Consider the following 9,163-nt stretch of genomic DNA (forward strand, 5'->3'; position numbering starts at 1 on the left):
ATGCTACTTTCTTCCTGGGCAGGCTGGACTGTCACCTCTGTCAGTTTCGTTGATTCATCCAACTCAATGGGCACTGATATGAGTGTCTCAACCACCCTGGCTTCTCGAGCCCTTTCTTGCTCGACATCCAAATCTCTGCCATTCCGTAGGCTCACCGCCATTATCTGTTTTGGGACTTGATATTTTGGATTTACCTGGGTATCTACAGGTAGTGTTCCATGAGGGCGAGAGACATCGAAATTTGGCCCATCTGCATTTCAATATTTTTGATCGCTGAATCATGTGCATCTACTCTCTCGCTAATCTTTGTATTAGACCCAATAACCTTTTGCATCATTGCTTCCAGTCTAGAAAACCCATCTTCCTGCCTTCCACTATACTGCTGTTGAGTAGGGTGATACCCCTGCTGTTGATTCTGATTACTGTATTCCTGTGGCCTTGGGTAAGGTGCTATATTGTTGGGGGGTCTCATACCTCCCACATTCCCACTGTTGAACTGTGATTGGGATGGCATGTACTGTTGATTCTGCTGGCCCCAACTCTGACTACCATGTCTCTTGCTCCCATAATTAGTCACATAGTTCATATCTTCAGGGTAATGCTGATGATCGTGTTCTGATTTCCACTGGTTACCAATTGGCTGACTAATGCAAGATGTGCACAAGCCCCCATTAGTAGTATCTACAATATGTACCTGTTGCTTTTGCCCTGACTCTTCCACCTTTTTGGTGAGTATGCTCATCTGTGTCAATAAGGCGGCCATATTTTCAGCCATTGAATTGGATGGATCTAAAGGCACTAATTGCACCACTGGAGTGATTGGTGCATTTCTGTTATCCATTCCCGAATTCTGCGCCATCTTGTCAAGCAGACCTTGACCTTCTCTCAATGTTTTACTCAAAAATTAAGCATCAACAATGTTCTTCACGCTATCTGACAATCCTATGTAGAACCGCTGTCCCAACATCAAATCTGGAATGCCATGGTGCGGACATATGACCAGCATCCCTTTAAAACGCTCCCATGTTTCATGCAATGTTTCCATTGGTCTCTATTTAAAACTCAAAATGTCATCAATCTGTTGGGTGGTTTTGTTGGGGTGGAACTTGTTCACGAATTGCCTGACTAACTCCTCCCAAGTTGTTATGGAATTTATGGGGAGTGAGTTTAACCAGGTCTGAGCAGCTCCTGTCACTGAAAATGGGAATAATAGCAACTTGATTGCTTCTGGAGTTACATTGGGCTGCCTTTAGGTTTTGCAGATTGAGAGAAATTTTTTCAAATGTTGTTGAGGATCTTCGACTTGTGACCCTGAAAATAATCCCTTGTTTTGCAACAAATGCAGCATGTTATTCATGATTTGGAAGGATTCAGCTTGTATCTGCGGGACTAAAATCGAGGTGGCTAGATTTTTAGCAGTGGGTTGTGCCCAGTCATAGAGAGCCGCCTCTGGCACAAGAGGTGTCACTGGCGCTATTGGTACAGCTGGGTGTTCTTCCTATCTCCCATTGTTGTTTCTAATGGGTCAGTTGTTTGTTGTTGTTTGTTTTTCCGGTTGGCCCGGTTCAAGGCCTTGAAAAATTTCTCGGGACCTGGTAATGCCTCAAATACTTCACCAGTTCTCGATGAGTTTCTAGGCATGCACCTGTGCAACCAAGTCGACAACAACAACAACAACAACAACCCAGTATAATCCCACTTAGTGGGGTCTGGGGAGGGTAGTGTGTACGCAGACCTTACCCCTACCCTGAGGTAGAGAGGCTGTTTCCAAATAGACCCCCGACATCCTTCCCTCCAAGAACTTCCCACCTTGCTCTTGGGGAGACTCGAACTCACAACCTCTTGGTTGGAAGTGGAGGTTGCTTACCATCAAAGCAACCAAGTCGACAAACGTAAAAAATTTCAATGTAAAAGTTAGGTATAGAGAGAACTAACTACACTAAGAATTTTTGTACTTCTTTCAATCGTAATTGATAATACCGTTAATTCCCCGGCAACGGCGCCAAAATTTTATCACGCTCAACTGTGTCTATTAAAAGACTAAGCGGGCGTTGCAAATATAATCCGAGGTATTATGCCCCGAGTCGAATCCCACAGGGAATTAACGTATCAAGAGAAGCCTTTAAAGTACTAAATTCTTATGAGTCAACCTTCTCAAACTTTGTAAATGTTATGGTCACTACTCCAACTAACAGAATCGATAAAACAAAGATTAACTACTACGCAGTTGTAGACAATTGGAATAAAGGTCTAAGGTAATGGTTATCCCCGTTGTTGAATTCCTTAGTCGTATGTTTCTTATAGTTATGAATTAGTTGTCTCTAATGATCATGAACTCTCCAGCTATCATAACTCTCTCTCAAATAATTATGATAATTTACTAGACGCACTCTCTCAAGCTACGCTAGCTAGATTCTCATTACAGTTCACTTAGATCGCACCCGAGGTATCGTTATCTCTACTCCAACCTCTAAACCCTCGGTTATGACTCTCGCCTATACTCCGGGAGTGATGTTGTTCAAATAATTACCTAAATATGCACTCTCTCTCAAGTAGATACATAATAAATAGGAACGGTAATTGAGGATCCTTTCAACTAACCAAAATCAAAACGTAGTTGAACAAATAGACATTAACAACCAACTCAAACTATATTAATATAACAACAAGTTCATCAACAACGGGTTCACCCAAAACCTTAGATTAAAAGAGTTAGCTACTCATAACAATGATGTTCATCACAATAATTAAATTCATTACAAATCATAAAAACAAAAGGAAGAAGAGAAGAACTTGATGTAGAATACTCCTCCTTGCCTCTTGCCTTTCCTTTTCTTGCTATCAGCTATCAAAAGCTACACACACACTCCTTGGGCGAGATTGACCTTCTATAGGTTAATTGAATTTGCCCCCCACACTTCCAAATTTACTCCCAGGAATTATTTTCCGGAAATGGGCTAGCGCGGCCGCGTTAGTGGGCGCGCTAATGGCCGTGCTAGTAGCCTTACCATTCTGCCTCGACCATCTGGGCTAGCGTGGTCGCGCTAGTCTAGGCCTTCATTTGGTCGATTCTTTTTCTCGTCGTCTCGCTTACTCAGCTCCTAGGGGTCTTTCTTGCTTCAATGCAGCTCCAATCACATCTTTAAGGCCTTATATAAACTCCTCATTCCTGCAACACAATTTAGAGCTCATTTTTCATCATTTGATTATATTAGAGCATTGAAACATAATCAAGTTGGGAAAAAACAATCGTCAAATGACATAAATCTAGCCTAATATCAACAAGCAACTTTAGTTACTTCTGGGTAGCCACTATTTTAGGGAACCATAGAGTAAATACAGCTGTACCAATTGATACTTTTAGAAATACGTTGACCTAGATAAATACAAGTTTTGTTTCTGATATCATAAGTCGTCTAATGTGATGCTTTTATCAACTTTGCAGATCAGAATTATCCCAAGTTATTCAGCTGATAGAGAGAACTTCTAATAAATCAAGCAGATGTTGTTCTAAAAAGAGCAGAGAATGCAAAATGTCCGATGGAGTGTGATATTCTAATGTCATTCTTTCCTATTTTCAAACTCATGTAGCAGATATAAAGTTTTGTTTATTGTCATTGCCAAAGAAAATTCAGTGTTCAGGATAAGGTCACAGATATAAGGTGTCTTCTTCAGAAGCTTCAATTCTCATGTTATGGATAAATGTAGTCATGTAAAATTAATCCAACAAGAACACTGAAAAACCAGGTAAAGAATAGATCTGAACAGATTTCATTTGCTAAAGAATATTATGCTTATCTCTTTACAAAATTACATTCAATCGGGATCTACTGTTGCAGCTAACAGTAACCCCCTCTATCTAATTATCAGTGGTATCATATAAATGATGTGTCTTTTCCTAACTCTTCTAATGTACAGACTGGAGTCCAGGTTAGTTCTTTAAAAAATTATGAAAGGAAAAGCCTCAGATCCTACACAAGCTAGAAGTAAGATCAACGAACATATCCTCGCTACAGGGAATTGTGAGACCACCCATTGGATGATCAAATCCAAATTCTTCCTCAGCTTGGCTAAGCAAGTCTTGAAATGCCGGTTGACTCAAGAATGATAATGGGATCACAAATCTCTTCTTTTGCTTCTCTCCAACATAAACAGCAAAATATCCATTTGGAACATCTCCAGCTGTAGAAGACTTCTTGATTATACGAGGCATACGGATAGCCATGGTTGTTTAGTTTAATACAGATGAGCAAATAAGGAAGGGAATAATTAGTAATGACCCTGAAAGCAGAGAAAAGCTTTGTATGGTTGCAAGTTTTGCTGAGAGTTGTTATGCTAAATCCTTCTTTCTATGTGTTTAAATAGGCCAATGACAAGTTGTATACTCCTACTGATGTGCATTGAACAGGCATTTTGTGGGCACCAGCTAAAGACAAAAGAACTTGAAGTATCACATGGTTTTGCCTTCCAACTCATTGTCATACTACTATTATACATTGAGACTCGTCTAAAAGCAGAAGGTTCCACTGATTTTCACAACATCAGACAGATGGAAACCTCCTCATCTTATTGAAAATGGTATACTTAGGGACCACCCAGAGCCATTTCTTGATGTTTAATCAACAAGTTTTGGTCACTATTCCAATGACTGATCATGAAATCTGAATCTATGAGGGGCATATCCTATGAATTTTAGACAAAATCTGATCGTCCACAGTGCTAAAGCGATGGCTCAAGATACAAGTTGTTTCTTATGACAAAAACTACATACTTATGGTTCCAAGTGGTGCTGCAGTTGAAGACTTCCACTTTATCTATAAAATGGTCAAATTAGGATCATTATCTTTTGAATAATAGGGATTTTAGATAAGTTGGAATATTTCTCCTGTTTCACTTATCAATAAGAAGGTCGTCATAGGTAATATTCCTGGTCAAAGAAGAGCAAAACCAACCAGTGTCTACTTTGTGTTGTGCCACTGCTGAGCATGTGTGGACCTCAACACTGATTATCTAGGAAACAACCAAGAAAAGTAATGTCTGAAGAATATAAAAAAACTTATCTCTAATGTGGTGAGCAATTGTGATAATGAATGAGTTGACTTTAACAACACTTTTTTTAATACATAGTTCCATATGCAGTATCTCAAAGGAGAAGAAGCTTTCTCCAGAAATAAGCCTTGACTACTCCGACTAATTCTGGTAATGATTAAAGCATATCTGAGTACTTAGAACATAGTATATATGGGGATAACACTGTTTCAGTACATATTAAAAGGTTCAGTTAATTAACAGATATGATCAAAGTTCATTATGTTATGGGTTTGGATTCAATAACTTGCAAAGAAGCAACATTACTTAATGATACATATTTAAATGGGCCCAAGTTTTTTTTATCTATAATCACAACCCAAATCCACTTAATTTTGTGACTTGGTCAAAATTACTCTTTTGTAATTCCAGGCTTGGAGGATAGTTTAGCGCAGATAGTGCCGAGTAACTACAATCCATATGAGCTGTACTAATCGATGCTTTTAGAAATAAGTTGACTATAATAAGTACGATTTTTAGTTCCTCATATAATAATTTGCTTTAATATGACAGATTTGATCAAATTTAAGATCATAATTATCCTACGTTTTATAGGTGATCAAGAGAAATTCTAATAAACCAAGCCAGAGAGTTGTTTTAAGAAGAGCAGAGAACGAAATTGTCTAATGGAGTGTGATCTATTAAATTTCACTTCATTGATATATAGAAATTTCTGTTGCAGATATAAAGGGAGGGCTATTTGGCGTCATTGTCAAAAATTATTTCAGTGATCAGGATAAAGTTACAGAGAATGTCCTCTTTAGAAGCTCTATTTACATTGTTATGAAGAAAATGAAGTCATGTAAAGAAATTTATTAAACAAGAATACTGATAAATCAATTGGCTAAAGAATGTCTCCAAAAGATACTTATCATTTACTAAAGAATGTGTTATTTGTCTCTTTGACATCAGCTACTAAAAATTACATTCAAAATTGCCTTTCAATTCTTCTGATGTACAAACTGAAAAATCCAGGTTAGTTCTTTACAAAACTGTGAAAGCAAAAGCCTCAGATCCTACACAAGCGAGAAGTAAGATCAAAGAACACATCCTCGCTACAGGGAACTGTGAGACCGCCCATTGGATGATCAAATCCAAATTCTTCCTCAGCTTGACTTAGCAATTCGTGAAATAAAGGTTGGCTCAAGAACGATATAAGGATTACAAATCTCTTCTTTAGCTTCACCCCAACATAAACAGCAAAATGACCCTTCGGAACATCTCCAGTTGTAGTAGACTTCTTAATTATACGAGGCATACGGATAGCCATAGTCTTTAGTTCAATATAAATGAACAAATAAGGAAGGAAATAACTAGTGAGGACCTTAAAAGTAGAGGAAAGCTTTGAATGTTTTCAAGTTTTGCTGAGTGTTGTGGTGGTAGAGGCTTCTTTTCATGTGTTTATATAGTGCCAATGACAAGTTGTTGCATCCTAGTAATTTGCATTGAATAGGCATTATGTGAGCAGCAGCTTAAGACAATAGCACCTGAAGTATCACATGCCTTTGCCTTCCAACTCACAATCATACTATCTAGACTATGGAATTAGTCTAAACCAGAAGGTCCTACTGATTTTCACAACAAAGAACAGATTCAGGAAACCTCATCTTCTCGAAAATGGTATAGTTAGGGACCACCTCTAGCCATTTCTTGATGTTAAATCAACAAGTTGTAGTCAGAATTCCAATAATTGGTCATAAAATGCGAATCTATATGAGGGCATATCCTGAAAAATTTAGACAAAATCTGATCACTTATAGTGCTAAAGCGACGGCTCAGGATACAAGTTGTTGCTTATGACCAAAAACTAGTCTTATGGTTCCAAGTAGTGCTGCAGTTGAGAACTTATAAAATGGTCAAATTAGGATGATTAATTATTGGAAACAATAGAATTGGATAAAGTTATAATATTTCTCCAGTTTCATTAATCAATAAGAAGGTTCTGGTCAAAGAAGAACAAAACCAACCACTCAACCAATTTTGTGCCAGTGCTGAGTAGAAGTGGACTTCAGCACTAATTTTGTAGGGAACAACCTAGAGAAAATATTTCTGAAGAATATAGAAACTTAGATCTAATTTGGTGTAGCAATTATGATAATGGAATGGTACTAATCCACAAGAATAACATCCTAGCTTAAATTTGTCAAGAAAATCAATTGGCACAGTGCACCTTGAATTGATCAGATTTTATAAATTAAATGATGAGTTGACTTTGAACAGCACTTTTTTCAATTGAGAATCTAAACTCATGCACCAAACTTAACATTTTAAGAATTTATGGACAGCCAGCACTCTGGCCTGCATGCATGGTTTAGTAACCTAATATGCACTTCCTTGTTTTTCAACATTTTCAAGCACAGAATAATACTGAAATTTCAATAATCTTAATTAAAAAGTTTAATTTTGTCGTAAGGAGTTATAAAATGGTTGCTGTCGGAGCAATTATCACAACATATCCACAAATTCCTCAGTTAATATAGCCTTACATGAAAATGCAGAAGCTCAATTTGAAGTTAGAAAGAGAAAGTATCTTTGTTTAGAGGCATAATAAATCCAGTTTGGTATACTTCTTTTTGGTTAATCAATTTCCCAGTCGTCATATCAAGAAGCTACGAAATTGCTGAAATACTAATTTTGTGAGAGTGCACAGTATATGATATACTAAACCATTTTCAAGAAGATAAATCTGAACCAGGTTTCATGAATCTGTTCTTAAAACTTGATAGCATGTTAACTACTTGTAACAACCCAGTCCACTAGTGATATTATCCGTTTTGGAACTAGGCCTTCACGGGTTTAAAACATAGCACTAGCGTCTAAGGCTTGTTAACTTATATACCCAGCATATACCTCTTATTAGGAGTGACCAACGAGCGGGTTGGGGCGGATATGGTTCGGGTCGAAAACGGGTAATGAAAAAACGGATCAATTATCCGACCCGATCCATATTTAATACGGATAAAAAACGGATTAACCGGCGGATAATATGGGTTATCCATATTATCCATGACTTCTTGTATATGATCACTTTTGGGAGAATTCTTAGTCTCCCTAACTTGAGGAACCCCCAATTTGAGGCTTTACAAATGTAAAAGTTAGACTCATTGGTTATCCATTGGTTACTCATTGGTTATCCATTTTCTAAATGGATAATATAGTTCTTATCCATATTTGACCCGTTTTTAAAAAGTTCATTATCCTACTCATTTTTTAGTGGATAATATGGATAGTTAAATGTTTTGTTTTAAGCGCTAACTTTTACCACATTATCTAGTTTTTTTATTGTAGTCAGTTGGATTTGTTGCTTCCCAAATACTGCAGCTGAGCCACAAGAAAAAAGACTTAATTAATTGTTGTATTTCACTTGATTTTGGCTTAAGATTGTTAGCAAACCATGAGAATTGAAAATGTGGAACCATAAGGAGAAAAAACCAATGCAACTGAATGGAACCATTAATTAAAAAAGATTCATAACTTCAATATCTTTGAAGTAGAAAAAAGTAATGAGTATTTGTCTCTTTGAGGAGATAAGTTAACTATTCTACCAAGTCAGAGGTAACATCTCTCGTTCTAACCTCCACTACTGTTTTTTCTAGCTCCTAAACTTTACAGACCGTGCAAATCCTGCTTTACTTTTCTTTAAAATTGTGAAATCAAGTCTCCGTTTCAGTTTCTCAAACGAGAAGTAAGATCAACGAACACATCCTCGCTACAGGGAATTGTGAGACCGCCCATTGGATGATCGAAACCAAATTCTTCCTCAGCTTGACTAAGCAAATCTTGAAATAAAGGTTGGCTCAAGAACAATATGGGAATTACAAATCTCTTTTTTTGCTTCTCCCCAACATACACTGCAAAGTGTCCTTTTGGAACATCTCCAACTGTTGAAGACTTCTTGATTATACGAGGCATACGGATAGCCATAGTCTTTTAGTTCAATATAGTAGATGTGAGCAAATAGGGAAGATAATAATTACTAAGGATCTTGAAAGCAGAGAAAAGCTTTGTATGATTTCAAGTTTTGCTGTGAGCTGTTGGTGGTAGAGGATTCTTTGTATGTGTTTATATAGGCCAA

General features: G+C 37.3%; 1 non-coding gene across 1 annotated transcript; it reads left to right on the forward strand.

Moving 5' to 3' along the window:
* The first annotated feature begins 977 nt into the window (after positions 1–977).
* Positions 978–1,084, forward strand: LOC138882070 (small nucleolar RNA R71). Its single transcript, XR_011403545.1, has one exon. It is a non-coding gene; the product is annotated as a small nucleolar RNA R71 (small nucleolar RNA).
* The last annotated feature ends 8,079 nt before the right edge of the window (positions 1,085–9,163 follow it).

Source organism: Nicotiana sylvestris, chromosome 1 (assembly GCF_000393655.2).
Source record: "Nicotiana sylvestris chromosome 1, ASM39365v2, whole genome shotgun sequence".
NCBI lineage: Eukaryota > Viridiplantae > Streptophyta > Magnoliopsida > Solanales > Solanaceae > Nicotiana > Nicotiana sylvestris.